The sequence below is a fragment of the Mchenga conophoros genome, linkage group LG3, assembly GCF_057382185.1.
Source record: "Mchenga conophoros isolate Kocher_MC1m ecotype Shallow Benthic linkage group LG3, M_conophoros_male_GT1.1, whole genome shotgun sequence".
NCBI lineage: Eukaryota > Metazoa > Chordata > Actinopteri > Cichliformes > Cichlidae > Mchenga > Mchenga conophoros.
Genome location: NC_140528.1, coordinates 48,371,670 through 48,396,536, shown reverse-complemented (window position 1 = coordinate 48,396,536; position 24,867 = coordinate 48,371,670). Strand labels below are relative to the sequence as shown.

General features: G+C 39.3%; 1 pseudogene across 1 annotated transcript in view; it reads right to left on the bottom strand.

Annotated features, from left to right (window-relative positions):
* LOC146579121 (uncharacterized) overlaps positions 1 to 24,867 on the bottom strand; it is a 59,252-nt pseudogene that overhangs the window by 7,959 nt on the left and 26,426 nt on the right. Inside the window, exons 16-24 of the transcript XR_014890295.1 lie at positions 14,998 to 15,060; positions 9,106 to 9,168; positions 8,650 to 8,718; positions 8,222 to 8,323; positions 5,323 to 5,388; positions 4,977 to 5,033; positions 4,362 to 4,436; positions 3,511 to 3,603; positions 2,351 to 2,443 (exon numbers count right to left, since the gene is read on the bottom strand). The product of XR_014890295.1 is annotated as an uncharacterized LOC146579121 (transcript). The remainder of the gene's footprint in view (positions 1 to 2,350; positions 2,444 to 3,510; positions 3,604 to 4,361; positions 4,437 to 4,976; positions 5,034 to 5,322; positions 5,389 to 8,221; positions 8,324 to 8,649; positions 8,719 to 9,105; positions 9,169 to 14,997; positions 15,061 to 24,867) is intronic.

Sequence of the window (24,867 nt, the reverse complement as noted above, 5' to 3'; positions counted from 1 at the left end):
TTTCTGCAGCATTTTGTTTATAGAAGCAACAAAATTATTGAAGCTTCACACTGTGAACCGTACTCAGTCTGATTGGTGGTTTTCTATTTTTTTAATGATACACACTGTATAGAATAAAATTTCTCTACTTTGTCTAAGAGAAACCAAGATTGCGTCAGTGTGTACAGCCTCTGCCGGAGGTTTCTTCCTGTTAAAAGGGAGTTTTTCCTTCCCACTGTCGCCAAAGTGCTTGCTCATAGGGATCATATGATTGTTGGGTTTTTCTCTGTATCTACTGTACAATATAAAGCGCCTTGAGACGACTTTTGTTGTGATTTGGCGCTATATAAATAAAATTGAATTGAATTGAAGGATAAGTCTTGTTAGTGCTCGATCGCTAACAAATAAAACTTTCATTCTTAAGGACTTCTTCACTAATCAGGAACTGCATCTAATCTTTGTGACCGAAGCCTGGCAGGTGAGTCCATCTGTTTTATGGAACCTTTACCTTCAGACTGAATATCTTAATTTTAATGTCTTTTCTTTTTTTCTTTTTTTTAAGGATTTTTAACAGTTGTTGTGCCAGCCTGTTTTAAACATGCTGTTGTACAGCCTGTATTTAAAAAACCTAATCTCGAGTCCTCGTTTCTCCCAAATTTCAGGCCTATTTCAAAGCTTCCTTTTCTATCAAAAATTTTGGGAAAGATTGTATTTGTTCAGCTGCAATCTTTTGTAAATGGACACTATGTTCTTGAGAGGTTTCAGTCTGGTTTAAATCCTCTTCACAGCACTGAAACTACAATTTTAAAAGTTCTTATTAATGATCTTTTATTAGCTACTGACTCAGGAGACTCAGCTCTGTTTTTGCTTTTGGATCTGACCGCTGCCTTTGATACTGTTGACCACAGCATCTCCATCTCATGATTGGAGCATTGCAGCATCAAGGTCATTCCATCAGAGTGGTTCAGGTCTTACCTGTCTGACAGGACTTTCTCTGTGAGCTTTGGAGATTTTATCTCTTCCTCAGCTCCCCTTACTTGTGGTGGCCAATTTTATTATCTATTTTTATGCTGCTTCCAGGTCTAATTTTTTGGAAAATATAACATGTTTCCATTCATATGCCAATGACACTCAGATCTGTCTTCAACTGAACAGAAACTGTTCTGCCCTACCTGAACCCTTACTTCAGTGTCTTGGTGAAGTTAAAGCCTGGATGTCTTCTAACTTTAATAAGAACAAAACCAAAGTGATAACTTTTGGACCAAGTTGCAATCCCAGCACGTCTCTTGTTAACCTGCACAGTATTGAACCTTTTATAAAATTGCATGCCAAAAATGTGGGGGTTATAATTGACAGAAAGTTTGCATTTGAAAAAACAGATTAGCCCAGGGGTCTTTTTCCAACCTTATATCTATCTCTGAAAATTTTTTTATCTTTTACAAACTTTGAACAGGCGATCCATGCTTTTATTACATCCCAGCTGGACTATTGTAACTCCTTATATGTTGGAGTTGACCAGAGCTGCCTTGTAAGACTGCAGTTGGTCCAAAATGCCGCAGCTCATCTTCTGACACGAACTACACATTTCCTCGGTGCTTGCCTCTCTTCACTGGCACACTGTTCACTTCAGAATTCATTTGAACATTTTATTGTTAACTTACAACGTTAACTTACAGCGGCCTTTTTTTAAACTGAGGTGAAATCATTTTTCTCTTTTAAAAACTTTGAAAGGATGATCCATGCTTTTATTACATCCTAGCTGGAGACCAGCTGCAGTTGGTCCAGATGCTGCAGCTCGTCTTCTAACACGAACTAAACGACTTCCCATATTTCCCCGGTGCTTGCCTTCACTTCAGAATTCATTTTAAAATTTTATTGTTAACTTACAAAGCCCTGAAGGGACAGGCTCCCAGGTATTTGTCTGACCACCTTCTAGGTCTCTTAGAGTAAATGATCTTTTGCATTTAACCATACAAAGGTCAAAGCTGGTTCACAGAGGTTATTGAGCGTTTGGGGTCGTTGCTCCTAAACTGTGGAATAATCGACGCCTACACATCAGACAGACTCCTACTGTCAATCTTTTAAATCTTATCGTAAAATACATTTGTATTCACTGGCATCTAAAAATCCCTGAATAGGGAGGAAGGTGACTGTTTATTTACTGAGATCAACAGCAGCATGTGTAGCTTCTAAATTCGTATTTAAAATATATTTTACACCTTTAAATTTAGTTGTATTTATTTATTCATTTACTTATTTATCTAAATAGTCTGTTAGTGTGTAAATACTGATTTGGACTATTATTTTATTCATAATAATTCATAAAGAGCTGAGTCAGCAAATTCAGAATATTTATGATGAAAAGACAAACCTGCTGATTTTTGGACTCCAGCTGAATCTTCAGGGTCTCTGCTGCTTGTTCCAACTGCTGGAGCTGATGGATGGTTTCAGTTTTCTCCTCCGACTGCAGGTGAAATGTTACATGAAGAAAGAGCAGAAGGAAGAAATGCTCTCTACTGAGATCAACAGGAGACTTTTCAGATTGAAATCTAAACTGGAAAACTGAAACTTGTTGCTTCTAACATGTGAATGACAATCAGATCAGGAACGATCCTTTTAAACAGGAGAGCGTTTACTCCTCTCCATCAGCCTACGACAGCAGCACCATCACACAAAGCCAACAAATCATGTATGTAAAGTGAAGCAGCAGCTTTAGTTTAATGAGAAGCTGAAACACAGCTGATCCTCTGCATGATCACAAACACCAGAAGTGAAGTTTCTGCTTTGACTGTCATGGTCCTGAGTCAGTGACACAGTGGTTCCAGGTCTCTGGACTTTATAATGTTTGAATATTCTATGTTGGTTTCATTTATTTTATGCTTTAAGTGTGTTTAGGTTAGAATAAGCCCTCCCTCTGTGTTCCCCGTCCTCTCGTGTCTAGTTCTGTTTGTTATTTGTGTCTCAGTCTTGTCTCCATGCTTATTTGCCTTTCTGGTCCCCAGTCACGTCTCTCCGTCTCATTTGCACTCAGTGTGTCTCAGTGTGTGTTTCTCATGTTTCCCATTTTATTTCAGTCTCCTGTCCTGTGTGCATCATGTCCAGCTGTGTTCCCCGGGTGTCTCCTCTCTGCCCTGATGTCCTCTTGTGTATATGATGTATGTGTCTCATCTATTTGGTGTTGTGAGTTCTGTCTAGCTGTGTGTCTTGTCTGTTTAGAAAGTTTCTGTAGTAGTATTCCAAAGAGTTAGTTCCCAGTTCATGTTCACGTCACTGTTTTCTGGGAATTTAGCAATAAAACAATTTCCAGCACAGTTTTGCCTGAGAGTCCACAACTCTGCCTCCCACAGAAAATTTACCATGACACTGACTGAGGTTTGGTTGTAGACTGCCTCAAGATCATGTATGGATGATATATTTAGACCCTTAGATTTAGATTTGTTTATTTTTCGTTTATACTGTAAAGTCTGCTGGTGAGTAAGTACTGATGTGCACTTTTATTCTATTCAGTTATAGAAAAATGGAAAGACAAACCTCATGAGTTTGGAGCTGCAGCTGTTTCTTCAGGTCTTCTGCTTTTTGTTTCACCTGCACGAGCTGTTTGATGATATCAGTGTTCTTCTTCCACTGCAGGTGAAATGTAGCATGATGTTAACAACATGTTTTTTATTTTATTTATTACTTAAATATAAGGAACCCCATTAGCTTCCACAACAGAGATTGCTGGTCTTCGTGCACAATGCATAAAAATCAAAAACCCTCTTACAATATTTACAATAATCAAAAACTGTGTAAATAGATTTTTATATTTTTTAAATTAGGAATAGTAGCTAGTTCTCTAAGGCAGTTATAAGGCAGTTTATTCCTCTTAAAGCAGTTTATTCCTCTTAAAATATGCTCTCAATATAACGATTTTTTTTAAAAATTGCTTTTGGATCAAGGAATTTCTAAATTGCAGTTTGTTACACACCGTGTAGCATGATTGTGTATTTCATACGATACTGCAGCTGAGCAGAGAAAACATGTGTTGTGTTTAACAGTGTTGCTTTCTTTATAAATAAAAAGAAGCCAAAGTGTAATTTAGTTTGTACTGGAAGCTAAAAACGTTTATTATCTATTCGATCATGCACTAATAACATCTTATTTAGACGGAGCATTTCCTAACCACAGCTATGGCCTGTCTCATTTTCTTAATGACAGTCTCTATGCTGAGACCATGAGGTGGTGATTTATAGTAACACCAAGTAGTTTAATCTGGGTGATCCAGCTATGAAGAGAATCAGTTGTGGACTGTTGACTAAACTCTACTTCCAGTTAACATAGATTTAGGTTTAGATGAACTAGAATCGTGTTATTTTTACTTACTGAGCGATGCTTTCACTGACCTTTGTTTCCAGTGTAGGAAATGTTTTCATCAGCTTCGTAACGATTTCATCCTTCTCCCTCTCAGATTTGATCATCTGTCAGAAAGAAAGACAGATGTTGATGTTTCTGCAGTGCTTAGTTTATAAAAGTGACAAAATTATTGAAGCTTCACACTGTGAGCAACATGTTTTGTGGTGATCTGTATGAAACAAAACCTACACACAATATTCGAAGCACATAGTGCACACTGTGGGAATTTACGACTGTGTTTAAGGCTCTGATATCTATTCTGTATGACTTAAAGCAGTTATGACACGGTTTGATTTTCTCCCCCAATAAAGGAATATTTCATATATCAGTCTACTCTTCATTCTATCAGAAACAGTTTTCTGGTTGTAAACTGTCTCAACACGTTTAAACTCAAAGATCCAAAGATTCTGTGATAATATGCATATCATAGAATCTTTGTCATATGCTAATAATAACTCACTAATAATATGCAGAGAGACTTTTTAATGTTCTTAAATAAATATAGCCTAGAATTTTTTTCTACACATATTGTAGAAAAATACTGGTGTGCACTTTGATTCTACAAATTCAGTCAACAAATTCATAATGTTTATGGAAACACAAACCTCACGACTTCTGGACTCCAGCTCAGCCTTCAGCAGCTCTGCTGCTTGTTTCACATCCTGGAGTTTTTTTTACACAATAATGAAACAACCAGAGTCACATTAAAGCTGTATGATGTAAATATAAGGGAGCTGATGTAGCATGATGTTAACAACATTAGGTGTTGTGGGATGATGTCAACAATCTTGCAGTGGTAGGATTTCAAAGTTGTGTTTGGTTAATGATACAGAAGCTGCTGCTGGACAAAACTGCAGGAATATAAGTGCACAGGTCTGTGATCATTGGGAGGATGACAGCATCACATGTGTCCATGTTTACCTCTGTGTGCTGAGAGATGCTTTCACTGACCTTTGAGTCCAGTGTCTGCAGCATCTTCTGAATGATTCCATCCTTCTCCATCTCAGATTTGAACATCTGTCAGAAATAAAGAAAAACAGATGTTGATGTTTCTGCAGCACTTTGTTGATAAAAGTGACAAAATTATTGAAGCTTCACACTGTGAGCAACATGTTTTAACTATTGTGTCCTCTTACTCAATCCGATTGGTGCAGTTATTTTAATGATTAATTTAATTACGGTCACAAACTCACTAAACTAAAGTCAATTTATTTCATCAGCACTTTATTTAAATACAACAAATGAGTGTTGGTGCTCCAGGTTATGACCTTGACAATAAATTGTAGACTCTGATGCCTGAAAAAAACCTTTATTATTTCTGTCAATGTGAATTTTATAGAATAATTAAGGATTTAAACAGAACCACAGCTTTTACAAGGATACTTTAATGCACAGGTGAAACCAGATATTTACAAACACTTCATAAAAAAACTTTTTTCTTTACCGTCAAACTTTTTTGTTTTGTTTTAGATCAATAAATGTTAACATATTTTTGTATTTGTGTAATGTCAGTATAAAGACAAAGAACACATGTTTTTTCATTACTTTCATTCACTAAGTTTATTGTGTCTTTATCTAACAAGACTTCAGGAAAACAACTGTGCACTTCCACATGTGCGGCTCATCTATTGGTGCAATTTCCAGATAACTGAAGGTCCCACGTTCATCAGTTCAGACAATAATACACAAGTATAAAAACATGGGAACGTACAACTGTCATACTGCTCGTGTAGGAGACAGATTCTGAGTCCAAAAGAGGAATTTTTTTGTGTGAAATGTGCAAAACAAACCCAGGACATCAGGAAAAGACCTTGTGAAGATGCTGACTGACACTAGAAAAACAGCGTCACTGAGTGAGTCCTGTACCACGAGCTGAAAGGTCACTCTTGGAGGAAAAAGCCATATTTGAAAACCATCATAAAAAAGTCAGACTACAGTTTGCAACATGGGGACAAAAATCTTAATCTTTTGGGACATGTCCTGAGGTCTGACCAAACAAAAACTGAACTGTAATGATAAACTTTATATTTGAGGAAAAAGGAGGAAGCTTTGAAGCCTCAGAACATCATCCCAACTGTGAAGTGTGGGGGCGACAGCATCATGTTGTGGAGCTGCTTTGCTGCAGAAGGGACTGATGCACTTCACAAAACAGATGGAACGTAAACAGTACACGCTTAGGCAACATCTGAAGACATCAGCCACAACGTTGAACCTTGGATGTAAACTGGTCTTCCGAATGGACAATGACCCCAAACATACCTCCAAATTAGTTACAAAGTGTTTTAAAGACAACAAAGTCAGGGTGTAGGAGTGGCCATCACAAAGCCCTGATCTCAGTCCCACAGAAGATTTGTGGGCAGCACTGAAAAGGTGAGTGACAGCAAGAAGGCCTACAAACCCGACCCAGTTACACCAGTTCTGTCTCTCAGTGAGCCCAGATTCCAGAAAACTATTGAGAAAGTTTGTGGAAGGAAATCTGAAACGTTTGGCTGAAGTGAAACAGTTTGACAGTAATTCTACTAAATACTAAGATGTGCATGTATGCTTCTGACTCTGATGAAAGTAATAAAAAACCCACAACAAATATCTTTCTCTATTCGGACATTTCACAAATACAAAACATATGTTAACAAAAAATGTTACTCTGATTTGATGTTTGACAGTAAAGAAAAATGTTTTTTTTCTGAAGTGTCTGTAAATATCTGGTTCCAGCTGCATCTTTAATGTAATGAACATGTGCAGGATTCTCACTCCTGTCTTTGTCTCTTCACTCACAGTTAATCACATCAAACGTAACAATAAACAGAAACTTTAAATCTCACTTCCACTTAATGCTATTTGATCAGGTGTGTGATAAGGTCAATATTTAATAAGCAATAAGTTCAAATTTCAACAGCACAAAATGCCCTCAGTTTAAAAAATAAATAAAAAAATCAAACTTTCTACTTTACTGTGGAGCAGGTTTTACAGTGTTTCCTCCTCTTTTACCCTCATTGTGCTTTTGGTATGTGGCTAAAGTTTGTTAAACAAAGAATGAGTGAAGGTTCTACATCCTGCTTCCTACAACTGAACAGATAAAGACTGTATCCACACGATGGCCATAAAGGAGCAACATGTTCTTATCCCAAAGCGTAACATATCGACACTGTGACAAATCGTCGGTATGTTGCGCTTTCGCCCACCCAATATGTCTGTGTGTTACACGTTTGGAAACATGAGAACCGTGTGGAATGAATCTACACATGTACATTTATTTTACTTTTTCATCGCTTTGAAAAACACTGTCTGACACGATTAAGGCTGTGGTTTGAGTTAGGCCTGGAATAAACAGCTGGATCGTGTCTTACCACCAGGAGCGTATCATAGGGACACTGAAGGTTTGTTGTAGAACCTTTTGCCTCAGGATGTGACAAAACGCTGGCATGTTACACGTTGGGAAAGAGAGCGGTCTCAAAGGAGATGTTATTATTTTGCTTCTTTGTCACTGCTTGTAAGAACCTTGTTCATGCTGTATTGATCCCTTTGCAAAGGTTTCAACTTTCTTTTAAAAAATCTCAGAAAATCACTTTGATTTATTTTTTCCACAACATACAAAAAATCTCTGTGCAGAGAAATTTCTGCTGTGACTGATGTTTGGCTGTAGACTGCCTGAACATGCAGATCTTAAACTGAGTGGGGAGGGTTAGGACAATGAGACCCTGAGATCCAGCACATATTCTTACTTGGATACATCCTGGATTCTTTTTTATATTTCAGACCTTCAGATTTGGTGAGTAAATATTGATGTGCATTTTATTCATGAAGAGAGTTGAGTCAGCACATTTTGAATGTTTACAACTGAAAGACAAACCTCAGGAGAATTCTTCTCCAACTGATTCTTCAGTTTCTCTACTCTGCCTTTCACCTGCTGGAGCTGCTGTTTGATGATTCCAGTAATCTTCTCTGACTGCAGCTGAAATGTTACATGAAGAAAGAGCAGAAGGAAAAAATGTTTATGTTTAAGACACAATAATGAAACACAAACAGTCACATTAAAGCTGTATGATGTAAATATAAGCGAGCTGATGTAGCATGATGCTAACAACATTAAGTGTTGTGGGATAATGTCAACAATCTTGCAGTGGTAGGATTTCAAAGTTGTGTTTGGTTAATGACACAGAAACTGCTGCTGGACAAAACTGCAGGAATATAAGTGCACAGGTCTGTGATCATTGGGAGGATGACAGCATCACATGTGTCCATGTTTACCTCTGTGTGCTGAGAGATGCTTTCACTGACCTTTGAGTCCAGTGTAGGAAATGTTTCCATCAGCTTCTGAATGATTTCCTCCTTCTCAGAGTTGATCATCTGTCAGAAAGACAGACAGATGTTGTTGTTTCTGCAGCACTTTGTTGATAAAAGTGACAAAATTAATGAGGTTTCACACTGTGAGCAACATGTTTATGTATAGAAATACTTTAACAGACAACAAATAAACAAAATAATTGTCCTTCCTTACTCTGCAACTGCAACAATGGAAGGCACATGTGTGTGATTACACAATGCAATCACACATTCATTCACAAAAAGTTAATAAATTAAGTTTTATATAGAAATAAGAGAATTTGAATGAATTAGAAATTTGGTGTCAAATAAACAAAATTATATCTAAAGTTTCCTTCATAACTCTTTACAATACAGAGATAAAGAGGATTTTGTCAGCATATTAAAAATGTTTACAGTGGAAGAACAAACCTCGTGACATTTGGACTTGAACTGATTCTTCAGTTTCTCTGCTGCTTGTTTCTCCTGCTTGAGCTGATTGATGGTTTCAGTATTCATGTGAAATGTTACATGAAGAAAGAGCAGAAGGAAGAAATGTTCACACAATACAAACACAACCAGAGTCATTAAAGCTTTAAATAAGAGCTGAATTATGGAAATATAAGTTGGTTCATATAAATAAGTAACGATTTATTTATTTAAATGTTTTATTTGAATTATCTAAATAATTTAAATAAATGAAGGCCCAAAGGATATATTTGATTTTGAATGTAGTGTCTCCAAAAATAAAAGCAGATTTTACTTAAACACACTCACACACAAAATATAACATTTATAAAATCTGATTTATAAAACGAAACAACTGTTTTGTGTTTGTTGGTAAAAATTAACAGCATCAATGTCAGAATTAAATGTAAAAACATAAAAGTATCTTTTTGACTTTTTCCTTTGTTTCTTCATCCCTCTTTTCCTCATCCTTGAGTTTATTTTCCAGCTGCAGACAGGACGAAGAAACATCACCGTTTTTAAAAGAGAAACAATGTTGTTTTAGTACTTTATGCTTTTCTCTTATGCACAAATGACATATAGGATTTATTTATTTATTTAGGAGAAAGACCTGATTGACTCTGGATAAAGCTGCTACACTGGCAACACAAACGGAATTTGCAGTTCAACAAACTAAGACCATAGAAAGAGCACTTCAGCGATACACCACTACAACCACCTGATCTTCAACCGGTTACATACACAAAGAAAATAATTCCTGTGTTAGGCTGAACATCACCCTTTTAGGCAACACTGTTCTACCTGCTGCTCCTACTGCTTCTATGATCTCTACAAACACATCACCTGCTTCCTGCATCCCTGCTGCCCAGATATTGACTGTGTGCATAAAGTGAAACAACTCTGAAAAACAACTCTCATGCCTCCGAACGAGGCAGAATTTTCTTGTAAAACAAAGGGGGGCCTACCAAAAACAAGTTTGGGAACCACTGCTGTAGACAAACACCAGGGTCCTCTCTGATGATGGCTGCCGCTCTCACATCTTATATACACACAGACACAAAGATGTTCCACAACTCTTACATGTTGCCTCATCTCACCTTCCCTTCAAGGAGAGACATTTACGACTGTTTTTCACTGAGCTGTTGCCTCCCTTCTTCCACAGATGATCTATCTATCTATCTATCTATCTATCTATCTATCATCTAACCCCCCACAAACCTGAACGTCTCTGACTTACTGCCGCGGCCGCTGTGTGTGTGTGTGTAGAACACATGTGATAGAACATAAGACACGTTTGTGAAGCTAACCTAAGTGACAAAATGATACAACTGTTACTAAAGTGATATGGTTAAAAAATGTGATCAATACATAGAATAAAGAAATTTCCACCACATGGCACAGAGAAACCTGCAGCGTTTGCTTCCCCCAAACTGTCTGCAACAGAACAAACGTTTTCTACTGTTGAAAAAGAAGCTCTTTCTTGTGTGTGGACTGCAGAGAAAAGGAGAACATATTTGTGAGGCTGATGTTTCACGAGGACAGACCACCAAGCTCTGACAATGCTGCTGAGCACCAAAGGAATTCATAGGGCGAGAATGAGTATCACCTGCTGGTCTGCTGTTATTTACCGCCTAGGTTCTCTGAGTCATGCAGCTGACTGTCTATCTCGTCTGCTTCTGCCTGTTTCTTCACATCTCACTTCGGATGCAGATCTTGAAATGGTAGCTCAAATTTCTGCTGCCATGTCGTCACTTCCAGTTGCTGATTTTCATTCTGCCTGTTCAACTTGACCTGAACTGCTTGCTTTGCTCTCACAAATACAAAGTGTTTTGTCTGCCTCAATCAAATCACTTGCACCTTATTACAACATCTATAATGAACTCTCAACTCTAAGTAATTATGTTCTCAGAGGCTCATTGCACCATGTACAGTGAGACCTACATTGATTGCAGTAGCACATGAAAGTCACCAAAGGATTGTGAACACAAAACAAAGATTAAGAGCTCTCTGCTGGTGCATCGACTGACTACTACTCCAAATGGCCTCAGCTTGCCTTTTCACCTTCTGCTACTACTAATGATGTTGTTCAGCTCCTCTCGTCTGTCTTTAGTCGTCACAGCAACCCAGAGAACATTAATGTAACAGACAAAAGTACACAGTTTACCTCTGAAGCATTTGACTCATTCCTCCATAATACAGGCAACTCTCACAGCAGAACATCTGTCTACTGCCCAGCTGCAAATGGAGCAATTGAATGGTTTCTTCGTGACCTCTGCACCTGCATCCAGACAGCAATCCAGCCGTCACAGCCATGGAAGCAGGCTTCAAGTTTATGGGACAACACTGCATGTAACCACTTCCTTCTCTCCCTATGAACTGATGTATGGCAGAAAGATACTTAACTAGACAGACTCTCTTTGCCTTCTGTCTACTGTAAGAAATATCAGCTGAAGAGGCAACGTTACACTGATGCTGAGCGTCATGAATGGAAGCCTGCTTTTCTACCAGGAGAGAGAGTGAGGATGAGGAAACCACATCACACTGTTAAAGGACCCCAGAATTCCTCCTCCTGTAACAGTAACAAAAACCAAAGGCTTCTTGCTGAGTGATGGAAAGATCTGGAATGGCACTCGTCTTGTATGCTGTCCCTCAGTGACTATCCCCAAGACTGCCATGTGTCAAGCATGAGCCTCTCTGTCACAAAGACCATATTGTGCCATAATAGTTGTGCTTGCTGTACTTTAGTTTAACAGAATGGATTACCTGCCACCAACGCAATAAGAACTGCATTAAAAACATAAATAGGAACAATTATTTATTTTTCATTTTACATAACATTCTAAATATTTACAGGTTTATTCAGTCTTGCAGTTTGTAATATTCAGATGTTACAACTGTTGTTATGATTTAAGTTCAGTGTTGGGAAAGTTACTTTTAAAATGTATTCCACTACAGAATACATGCCTCAAAATGTATTTTGTAACGTAGTCAGTTACGTTACTCAATGAGAGTAAAGTATTCTGAATACTTTGGATTACTTAATATATTATCATGCATTTTACAACTACATGAATGTACTATTGCTGTGTGATTTATTACTATTACTGAAGGTTAATCGCCATACTAACACCAACTAGATTTTTAAAAATTATTATAAATGAGTAACAGTAGGCGGACATCATGTAAGGCTGCACTTTTAGCAGCCATCTTATGGGCTCAAAATGTGGTCATAAATATTTTGTACGTGTAAAAAAGATTTGTATGTGTAAAAAAGATTTGTGTGTTCGTAAAATAGATTTGTATGTGTAAAAAAGATTTGTGTGTGGACTTAGAAAAAAAACCCCTGCAAGTTACAAGTACGAATTTTGACCCTATTTTTCTTCCCTTCATCTGATTGGTCAATGTCATGTCAATCACAAATGTAACAATCCAATCAGAGAACAGATGGGTTTGGCTGTCGAGGGGCGCTTTTTTTGAACTGCAGGTCTTTGAAGGGAATAAATGCCCTTTTACATGCCAACCCAGCGTTTTCCTTCATCACCACGAAGGAAAACAGTCTGTGGTCGTCCGAGTTTAGTGATTTTTGTGTCACAGGTCTACGTGTTTAATACAGGGACTTCCACAGCCTTTTCAACAGCGCTGCGGACCGTGGGGTGGGGGCGGGCAGTGTTTTGGAAATGACAGTCTTCATTACAAAGCTTTCTTTGTTATGAATTAGCATACATGTTTTTATTGAACATTTGAAGAACCAGCAAAAAAAACAAACTCTTGTAGAGGACATAAAGTCAGAGATAGAAAAGACAAGGAGCAGGTGCATCTAGTACAGGTAGAGCTGCTGCAAAAACCCACAGAGCCCAGCAGCCAGCGTAACAAATTCTGGATCCTTTGCTTTTAGTTAGCAGTTAGCATTAGCAGCACATCCTGCATCCGATGTGAAAGGACTTTTATGCTGCGCACTGTGACTCACAGCAATGGTCCTGGGTCAGCCCTGACTTTTTGTTAAACTAATCCTAAAGTAATAATGGTATTTCTAACCACTGATATACCACAACTTTTTCCTTTCAACAGCTACTGAAAGTTAGGGGACCTAGCTGCTATCGGATATTTATATAGCGATCCTCCAACTTCAAACTGCATCACCCTTCAAGGACCTGCAGTTCAAAAAAGCGCCCCTCCGACAGCCAAACCCATCTGTTCTTTGATTGGATTGTTACATTTGTGATTGACATGACATTGACCAATCAGATGAAAGGAAGAAAAATAGGGTCAAAATCCGTACTTGTAACTTGCAGGGTTTTTTTGGCTAAGTCCACACACAAATCTTTTTTACACATACAAATCTTTTTTACGCACACAAATCTTTTTTACACATACAAATCTTTTTTACACACACAAATCTTTTTTACACATACAAATCTTTTTTACAAGTACAAAATATTTATGACCACATTTTGAGCCCATACGATCTCATATAGAAAACTATTCCGCGCGTATAAGAAACGGGTCCACGGCTCTGAACCATAGTAAAGGGACCTCTGGCTAATACGTCGGGTTCTGTGTTGGACTCTTAGCCGAAAACTAGCTTTACTTTGTTGTCTGGGTCGAGTTGTTTGGTAGCGAGAGACAGAGAGAGGTGTTGAAAGGCTACTCCAATGGAACTTATTGTTTCGGAGGAAAAAACAAACACAGTGTACAGTCGAGTCACTGTACACTTTCCTGTACACTGTATGCCGTACACTAACAGCATCTTCAGCTCCACCTGTCTCTCCATTGGCTCCCATCAGGGCTGTTTACTGAGCCCCTCTGCTGTTCACGCTGCTGACACATGACTGCAGCGCTACATCTTCCTCTAATCACATGATTAGGAACGCAAATGACACAACAGTGGTGGGTCTCATTATGGACTGCATATATCTATCTTAAAGAGGATGTGAAACGATTGGTGCAGTGTCAACAATCTAATCCTGAATGTCAAGAAGACCAAGAAGTTGATCATCAACTTCAGGACAAAACAGTCCATTTATTCTCCACTAATGATTGACATCTGAGCTGTGGAGGTAGTCAGCAGTGTCAACTTTCTGGGGGTACAGATAACTAAGAAGTTAGACTGGTCACCAAACACATGAGCACTGGTTAAACAGTCTCAGCAATGTCTGCACTGTGTGATGACGAGTAAATGCACCCGAATTTCATTCTGATGCGCACCAGCTGTTCTGAATGACAGTTGGTGCGCATCACATGTTCTGGTGATTCTATTCTATTCTACTCTCTTTACACAAAGAGAGTAAATAAAAGTATTTTATGTGAATATAAGGGAGTTGATGCAGCATGATGTTAACAAAATTGAGTCTTGTGGGATGATCTGAAAAATTTCTACAGAGATAAAGTGGTGGATTTATAAGTTGTGTTTTTTGTGGTTAATGATACAGAAACTGCAACAACGTAAAGCAAAACACATATGTGATTACACAATGCAATCACACATTCATTCATAAAAAATTAATAAATTAAGTTCTATATAGAATTAAGAGCCTGGTATGATATTAATTACAAAAGGACGATCCCATAGAAACACATTCATTTGCATTTCATTGTTAGTTAATAATTAATTGAGGATTTTAAATTAACAGTGTTGATATACATGAAAAAGGAAGATGAGTTTCTGCATTTCAGCACTTTCTTTGGACGTCAACATGGATTATAATCATGTCCAATATATAGAAACGGTTACTTTTATAGACATTTGTTGTCAAATAAGCAAAATAATATCTAAAGTTTCCTTCATAACTCTTTACAATACAGAGATAACGAGAGTTGGGTCAGTAAATTCTGAATGTTTATAATGGAAACACAAACCTCACGATTTTTGTACTCCAGCTGCTTCTTCAGGTTCTCTGCTGCTTTTTTCTCCTGCTGGAGCTGATTGTGAAATGTTACATGTAGAAAGAGCAGAAGGAAGAAATGTTTATATTTCAGACACAATAATGAAAACACAACTGGAGAGAAATTAAAGCTTTACTTAAAAGCTTTATTACGTAAACATAATGTTAGGTATTTTGATACCACGGTAAGCATTTACAGGATATTGTTTTATACAGGAAAACTGTTACTCAATAAGGCCCATCTACTAGTTGTTTTTCTCTTTCTCTGTGACCCAAGAATCAATGTGTAGGACTCACGAGCTGGTACCCCAAGGTCGAAAACACCACAGAGATGAGACCACTTCCTTACTCCCATCCTCCCTTTTTTCTTTATCTCCTGGAAAAGGCTCGTTAAAGGCTAGGTGGTTCGTTTCAGAATTCACTAATGAAAGAACTCTGTATTTTATGTCTAGGAGTGTATTTTGCTGGGATGATCATAAATTATAGCTGAACTGATAAACTACACACAGGATACTTCTTGGCTCACAAGGCAGGAAGACGTTTCCTTATTTGGTCTGTACCGGTTTGAACTGGGAAAGCTGACACACGAACCTTTTTTCATCTATATAAACTGCTGTGTATCAAATAAACCTTTGAGTCGATTGGGAAGGCAACCTAAAGCAGTCTCTGTTTTCTTGTTCTCCCAAGCTGCTCCCGAGCTCGTACTAACACGCTGAATGGCATACCTGAGTGTTACTTTAAATAATTAGGAATCTTAGAAGGAAAGGACAGAACTCTGCTTATCGCTCACGCCACGGAGGAAACCCGGGAAGGCAATTTCCTTCACATAAGTTGTTGGATACAAAAAGTGAATAAATTAAAATCCTAACAAAATATTTGTGTTCAAATGTAGTGTATCCCAAAATAAAAGTATATTTCCCTTAAAAAATAAATGCACAAAATGTAATATTTATTTAATCTGATTTATAAAGCAAAGAAACAATTAAAATATTCACAGTTTTTTTATGTTTTACTTGAGTGCAGCTGGATTTCAGTGTCACTAAAAGATTTTGGAGTCTTGTGTTTTTCAGTAAGATTTTCCTGCATCAGTGCCAGTATTAAATGTAAAAAGTTTCATCATTCCTCTTTTTCTTATCCTGGAGTTTATTTTTTTAGCTGCAGATGAGAGTGAGAAACATTAAAGTTGTTAAGTGTTCCATTGGCATATTTTATTTCACTTATTTCAAGCTAAAATATCTTGTATCAAGTGAAAATAAAATGGAACAAGTGAAAACTCTCTAGTTTATTTCTAGTTTCAAGATTCACTGTCTTGAAACATCCATCCATCCATCCATCCATCCATCTTCATCCGCTTTATCCGAGGCCGGGTCGCGGGGGCAGCAGCCTAAGCAAAGAGTCTTGTCTTGAAACAAGTTTCTATATTTTACTGAAATGTTGCTCTGACTGTTTCTCATTTTAAGTGTAGTGAGATTATTTTGACTAGAAATAAGACAAATATACGTGGTAAGATTTTGTGTTTTTGCAGTGTATAGGCACACCACCAGCACCATCAGCTCTGCTGGCGGTCTGCTGGATGATCTCAATGCATTCTACACCTGGTGTCATGGTGTCGGGACAACAACCTTACCCTCAACACTGATAAGACAAAGAAGATGATAGTGGACACGAGGAAGAAGAGCAGGCCACACCAGCCACTCTTTATCCGGGGCCTTGAAGTGGAGAGGGTGAGCAGCTTTAGGTACCTGGGCCCCCTTTCCCTGGCGGGTTGCAGAGTATGGGGGTGCCTACTGGGGTCAGCGGGGGTCCCTTCCTTCCCTCCCCATCTCCAGCTGCCTCCCTCTTCCCGCTCCACCACAACCACCCACACATGCAGGGCCTTGGAGTAGGGGTATGTCACCAGGGTGCAGAGGAGGCTACCCCCCCCCCCCCCCCCGTCCCCTTCTGGCTGCCTTTGCCTCAATTTTATCCCACAACTTAGACATTCACATTACTCACACTCTCATTACACATACATATAGGATCTTGGGGGTGGGCACGATACACGGAATCCAAATTACCATTAGGGTGTACACCCCACCCCTGGCGTCGTTGCCCACCTCTCAATTTTAAATACACGTAGACATTGAGGGCTAGCAGGAGGGACCATGCGCTTACCTGCTGCTCTCTGGCAGGTAGCTCCATGCCCTCCTGGGTTTTAAATGCAACTTAGAACACACATGCATCAACACTACAATGAGCGGGTGGAGGGAGGTTTGGAGTCTTCTCTCACCCCCATTCTCTGCGGCCTGCTGGAGCGGGGGGGCCAGGAGGAGGAGTTGGCCGTCCGACTGCGGTCTGGAGTGTGTTGCCTCCCTGCTGCTGCGGAGTCGGGGCGGTCTGCCTCTCCCCACCGCAGGGAAAAGGGTAACACCACCTGGGTCTGGGTGCAGTTTCCCTCCTCCAGGGGCGGGGGTACCTAGACCCGGTTTGTAGAGTACGCTTGGGGAGTGTGATCGTGTGTACAACGTCTCTTTATGTCTGTCTCCACGTTGGTTGAGGATGGAGTAAGTGCATATGAGAGCATGAGGGTGGGAATGGATGTTTGTATCTGTGTGTGCCTGTATGTCTGTGTCTATATGTCAGGTTGGGTATCAGACGCCACCTCTCTGGGGACATCTCAGGCCCTCCAAGGTTTGGAGGTCTATCTCCCCCTACCACCACTTCCCCTGCCGGTGGCGGACTCCCTCAGACATCGGTGCGTTGGTGGTTCTTTGTGTCTGGGGATGGGCGTCCAGGTGCACACCGGCTCACTCCTTGGCGGCCGCTTATCGGGGCCTGGAGCCTGGGGCTTGCTCGGGCCACTTCGGAGGTGGGGTGCCCCCGGCCTCTCGGCCTGGGGCTCGGTCACTCAGGCGCAGCTGGCTGCCGGCAGAGCTCATGGGCGCGTCACTGCAACCCCCCCCTGGCTTCCGCTCCGCGGCTGCTGAGTGAGCCCTCATCTGGGACTCTCCTCAGCTCTTACTGGGACAGTGGCGCAGCTGCCCCTCTGTTAGTCTTCCTTGGTCTCTTGTGTTCTGGGGGCCTCTGGATGTCTGGAGTTTTGATCTCCTCCATACCTGCTTCATGCCCTGGAGGACGGGGCAGTGGCTCCCCCACACCCTCTATCAGATCATTACATGAAGGAACCTTTTAAAAAAAACAAGCGCGTTCATGCTCACAGGTGTACACACGGGTGCTCACACACACAAACTACACCCTTTTTGGCTCCTACCTCAAAGCACACTGTGTTCTGTTGATCTTATGTGCTGCACAATAATGTTTAATATTTAGTATTTACACAGCAAATTCAAAAGTGTTAAATGTTTTGGTGTTAATAGTCTTCTTGAAAAAGTAGAGTTAATTTTACTCTAAGCAGAGTCACATTCTTTTAATGTAACTCTGAGGTGTAAAATGATAGTAGTTAAAATCGAGTGTTAAAAATGAGTGTTTCTATGTCAAATCTGGAGGTGTTACAATGGAAACATTAACTCTTGACCTCTTAACTCTGAACTCCTAGAGGGGCTATGACACCAACAGAGTAAATTCACAGACTCCGCCCCCAGCACGGCTCCAATCGAAGCTGAAGTGAAGCCGTTTCAGAACATTTTGCTCTACATATTTGAGTTGTTTGCCATGCTTGGTAAGTCATTTTTTCAAAGATTGTTTCAATTATTTCTATTAGCTTTTACTTCTGTGGCTCTTTGGAGTTGAGACAAAGTTGTGTGAAAGGCATTAGCCATGTTGCTCGCTGATAGCATAATATTCTGTTTTAGCTAGCTGAAAGGTATTGTTTGCGGGCAAATACTACAGCCTTGAAAAAAAGCTTGCATGTGAATTTTCAGTCAAACCTTTGGTCAAATACACCTAAAACAATGTGTAGAATGTGAAATGTTGGTATAATGGTGCTACTTGAAGCCTGAAAACGATCGCCCATAACAAAAACACGAGCAAACAGCAGTAGCAGACGTCCTGATTGGATTCTACGTTAGCATAGATCCCTCCAGAGTTTGGTGCACACGGTTTAGGTAAAAATTAAAAAGGTTGAGGTTTTACATTTAGTTCAGTATTACCTGTTGCCTGTGTCTTTGTCTTTTGGGAAAATACTTTACACAAGTAATGGCTCAAAGAGGATTCCTTTTTTTTTTTTTTACTGGGCTGCAATTGTTTACTGGATTATTTGTGCCATTAATTAGTGTCAACTAATTTTTATTCAATCTCCACACAGGATATGCTTGTGAAGATGGAATATGGGGGAGAGCAGAAGTGCGTTGAAGTTCCACAAAGGGATGAATGAAGGACATGCATATTGTATTGAAGAAATAAGTGATGAGATGCTGTTATTTGCATTTACCATGTCAGACCTTTTGATGAACAAAATTCTAATGAAAGTGAGAACATGTATACTGTTACATCTTTCAGAAAATGTTTTGAAATTGTGGTGCACAGTTCAGAATAAATGTTTTTCAAAAACCATTGCGTCTTTTTAGTAAATGTTTATTTCCAAAAGAAATTTCTAGAAGTTCAGAACAGTAAAATTCCCGCTTTTTAGAATGAATTAGAAGATAACTCTTACGTAGTTAAACTAAAATACTCTTTGAGAGTTAATATATAAACTCTTAACACCAAGTGTTAAATTATCAACTCCAGACAGATTTGGTGTTTAACACTAAATCAGAGTTAACGTACCAACTCTCCAAAAAGAGTTAAATTAACACTCTCTGGTGTGGACTGTTAAGATTCAATATTGAGGAAGGGTACAAGAGGTGATCGAAGAATAACCACACCAATCCGGCCGGGTGAAGTCAAACGATGATTTTAATGAATACACGCGTGGGAAGACAACTCTGTACGCAGACAGGAAGTAGTCTTCGACTTAATCAAAGCATGAACAGATATTTTATAGCATCAGGGTTTGTTTACTGACGCCCCTTCATGCGTCACCGGTACATTTTATACATAGATCAGATCAACATCATCATGACTTTTCACCCAGAAAATCATCTTCTATTTTCATGGCTAGCCCTTCCTGTCTACCTTTCAGTTCTTGTCTTGTTCCTCTTTCTTGCCGAGACAACAAGGAACGGTTCCTCTTTTACCGAGACACTTTTGCAGTTACAACCAGACATGAGTAATCTCTCCTCTAAATAAATTTAACTCTATGTGTGTGTATGTGTTGACCTCACATGCTCTTTCTCAATTCACCTGTTGCACTTCTGACCTTTTACCAGACCAGAAGCTCACTGAGACTATGTGTATGTCTTCTACTAAATAAATGTTTTAACCAAGAACCTCTACTAAAACCTTAATATAAAATGATCTGATATATAAGTGTTTTGTAAGCATGTATTGCGATTCCTTCTATGGCTCCAAGTCACTTGCACAATAGATTGTCCGAACATCGCGCCGAACAAAGCTTCCGACCCCCAATTAATTGACCGAGCTCCAACTCTTTAATAAGCACAGATATGCATTGTGTATAAAATAGTCATAGCTGCTTAAGGCCTTCTTAAAGCTATCTGTTACATTGTTAAAGCCTCATCTTAGCCTGCGGCTCAAAATAACTTCCTGCTTTCACTTCTGCATACAACTTCCTGTCAGCCTGCAACTCAGTCTTTCTGAAAGAGACACACACTGTTCTACCCCTGAATCAAGAACCTCCAGATTTTATTATTAATGCAATGGTAATGATGACAATTATTTAACTATAGCAGTAAAATAATTTCCTTTCTCGACACTCCCTCTTTTGACCTCTGGAACACCAGAGGTCACAATACATTGTGTCCTCACGCAGACCCTTCTCTGGTGGTCTCGAACCTCGAGATCTCCAGGATCCTCGCCCCTCCTGTGGTCGCCGAGATCTTCTGCAAAGGAAACAAAACACCTTTTCTTGCATCTCCCTAACTTATCCTATCTGGGACTCTTTAATCAAAAGCCTGATCCTAATTATCTTCTTAACTTATTGACTTGTATTTATGTATACTCTTCAACGTTACTCATCCCTTTAGAACTCTTTAAGCCCTGCTTTCACGTCCAGTTGCTCGCTCTATTTTCCCTTATCTGATCATCAACATCCTGTGCACAAGTTGTCGCTGCTGCAAGTTAATCTACTCCAAAAGAAAACAACCACTTTAATCAATTAAGTTTAAGCATATAAGCAATTACTCCTGTATACATTTCCTCATAGCTAAATGCTGCCTTGAAACAACTCCTATGTGTTAACTTCATTTTAACCTCACATTTCCTATGTTATAACCCATTTTGGTATAGCCTTTTTATTTCATTTTGCTCCTTTTAATGTAACCATACCTCCTAATTCTAGTTTATCAGACCTAACCAAAATATCTGCTTTCCTTCCTCTTTGGTCCTTCTTTAAGTTCAGTTAAAAGCTAAATGAATTTAAGGCCTTTTGCCTGGAATCAATACTGTCATGTGTGTTTCTTAACTCTGTGTCTGTAAGCGTGTGCAATCCTTCATGAACTCATATTATCCTCACAGTAGATTGGCTAATCATAGCGCTAGCCAAAGGCTCGTGACCCTCCAGAGACAAATTTGAGCCACAACTCCTTTAAAAGCACAAAATGCAATATGTATAAAAATCATTTCTATTTATAAGCTCCCCCTTTATCCTAAAGATAAACCTATGTAATATCTGTATGTGTACGCCTACATTATAACCACTTCTTCTAAAAATCAAAAAAATCAAACCTGTTCTCCTCCTTCAACCCTCACTAATTTTCCCTCTAAGATTTATTCACAGCTTTGAAAAACCGGCATTGTATCTTCTAAACAGGATTCAGTTCTGTCATGGTCCTGGGCCATGTTGGCCCAGTATTCTTGGTTCCTTGTATTTTCACTCCTTATTTAGGCCAGGTTTTCTGAGGTGTCCTGTTGTGGTGTTCCCTAAGTGTTTTTTCCCTTTGTGACTCTTACCCCCTTGTGCCCCTCTGTGTATTTATGAGCTCTCGTCTCTCTTTGTGTTTATTCCATGTTTCCCCCAGCCTGTTATGTCTGTGTTCTCCCCGTGCTCTGGGTGTATTTAAGTTGTGTCTTCTGTTATGGTAGTTGCTGGTTCGTCTGTGTTGTTTCCCCTCGGTCTCCCTGCATCCTCGTTTCTGGTTTGTGTTATTAGCTTACCCAGTTTAGGTTGTTTTTTCCACCAGTGCTGTTTTGTGCCCACCGTTGTAAATAAATATTCACCTGCACCAGAGCTGCCGCCTTTTGGGTCCTTTTCTACAACTCCACACGGCTTGCCTCGCAAACCGTGACAAGTTCACTTTTAATCCTTTAACCTTAACTTAAAAATACCAGTTTCAGTTTTACCATATCCAAATGATCAAAAACCCAAAAGGTCCTAAAATGATCCTAAATTATTAAACAATTAAATTATTAAACCCTAAACCCCCCTTTATCTTGATACATTTCATGTGTCAAGATACTATACAAAACTTAAAAATGCTCAGTTTCCCCACTCATGATCCAATCTATGTCATAAAAATAAACTTAAAACAGAACAGTTATCAGTCATGTCTTTCTTCAATTAATGATAACTTAGTTACATCAAAAAATATTTCCCCTTTATCATTTGGCATTCTCCCAACAATATACTATAATCCCATAATCTAACCCCAGTCAACAAAACAAAACAGAAATTTTCTCTGGTAAAAACAAATTGTTTGTCCACATTAATTCATCCTCACTCACATACAGTCTCACATTCACTCACATGCAGTCACACCATGTATTTGCTGATAGTGGAGCCTCCCGCACGATCAGATACTCCACCCTCAGCAAAATGAGCTCCGTCATTTTTTATTTTCCATAGGAAAATATTTCTTTATGCTTTTGGACTGGATTGACTCGCATAAAATCCTTTTTACAGGGACTTACGACCTTGATCAGTCCCCACAGGTAGCTCTCCTCAGCCAATTGTAATCTGGAAAGCCGCCTTATATTTGCTCCTCCCGAGAATTTTCAGCGCCGTTATTCACTGTTGCAGGCCTGCTTAAAACAGAAATGAAAAATAGAGCTGATTGTTAGCTCATAAAAACAAAACAAAATCACCTGACAGGTTTTCTTTAAGTGCACTGTTACAAAATAATGGGCCCCTCCCAGACATGTCCATGTTTCCTAAAACTCCCTCTATTAAAAACAAAAATAACAACAACAACCTAACTGACAGAATCAACCCCTCACCACAACAACCTTAAACACACAAATCTTGCCACCACATAATTTCACCTCCTCAATACACCGAAAGTCTCATTAAAACCACTCAATTTGCACACAAGAATCACCCCCTTAGACTCTTAAATTCAGCATAAAACATAACCCCCTTTGTCATATGGCTTCTTCTATTCCTCAATTACAAACACAAATGTATTTTATTAAACATTCACACCATTGTATCATTCATACAAAATAGCAAGCTGTTCTTCATTGCATATGTTTGTGTTCTTAGCCAGGTTTAATCAGTGTCTATGCATTAAACTCCATGAGCTTGTCTTGTCTTTATAAGTTTAATGCATTTCCTGCTTGTGTATGTGGATTTACATATGTTGCTTTTGCAGTGTGTCAGACTCCTGCACAATTCTCCACTTAAGCCGTCAGTTTCTTTCCCAAATTTGCTAACCCAAATTTTAAGCTCCCACCTTATTAACCGCGTCCCTGCTCCTCAGCCAGAAGTTAGGGCCCACTTGTCAGGTTTATGGAGACATGGCGCTGTAAACAATTCAACCAGAAACTTGCCTTGGCATGTCCAGTCAAGTTAACCTACAGGTTTCTTCCGACCGCTGCACGTGGAAAATTGATCCAGATCTGTTTCGCCCCTATAGAAACACAACTGAGACATTTTCATTATTATCATAAGTACTTAAACTACCCGTTTCCCTTTCTCTGGTCAGAAATCCCAACTTATGTCATGTATATACGTGTAAGCAGGTCTTCATTGCTTTTCCTATGTATTTTGTTAATGTTCAGTGAGTGTAAGCTGCTTTCTTCATTGCCTCTGTATGTTATAGTCAGGTTTAATTCATGCATCTTTTCTCTGATTTCTTACTTCAAAACTATCTCACTTCTGATTCTTTCCAGAAATAATTTCACATGTAACACTTTGTGTATGTGTGTTTTCTATTCTTGTTTACCTCTTTGTTTGTGCCGGTGGACATCTCTAAACCATCATGAGTTCAAGCTTCACTTTCAGTCCAATTACACCCTGTATTCTCACAGTCCAAGTCGTCCAGCTTCGCCTCTCACTGGTCACCGTCCTCTTCTCTCAGTGTCCTTTTGTTGTCTTGAATTCCAGCAAACACAGTCTGTTTCTTCTCTGTTTCTCTTCAGTATTTTCCTTTTGGATCAAGTCCCAGCCTGGCAAAATACCACATTCAGTGCCTTTAAACAGTCATGTCACACTGTTCTTACCAGCCTGCTGTCCACCGTGCATGGTTCATCACGTGGTTTCTTCTTTTCTGTTGATCCTCTCAGTCATCTCTTTCAAGATTACTCCAAGCATGGCAAATCTGACAATCAGTGTCCAGTGCTTTACCACCGTTCATTATCCCACTGTTCAACTGCCCAGCCTGTAATTTACAGTACATGTTTCCACCTCGTGGTTCCTTACATGCTGCTGCTGGTGTCGTCAGTGTGGTTTCCGTTGCACTGTCTTTTGCCTGCTATTAATTCTTCTCAAGTCCACGATGTTCTGTCGGTCTTCATCAGGAGATTAACTGTCCTTTGAGCTTCTTCTCAGGATGGGGACAAGTGCGAGGTCAAGCTGTAAAATTTTAAGCCAAAATCTGGCCTGTTTTCTCCCAATTATGCTACTCTAGTG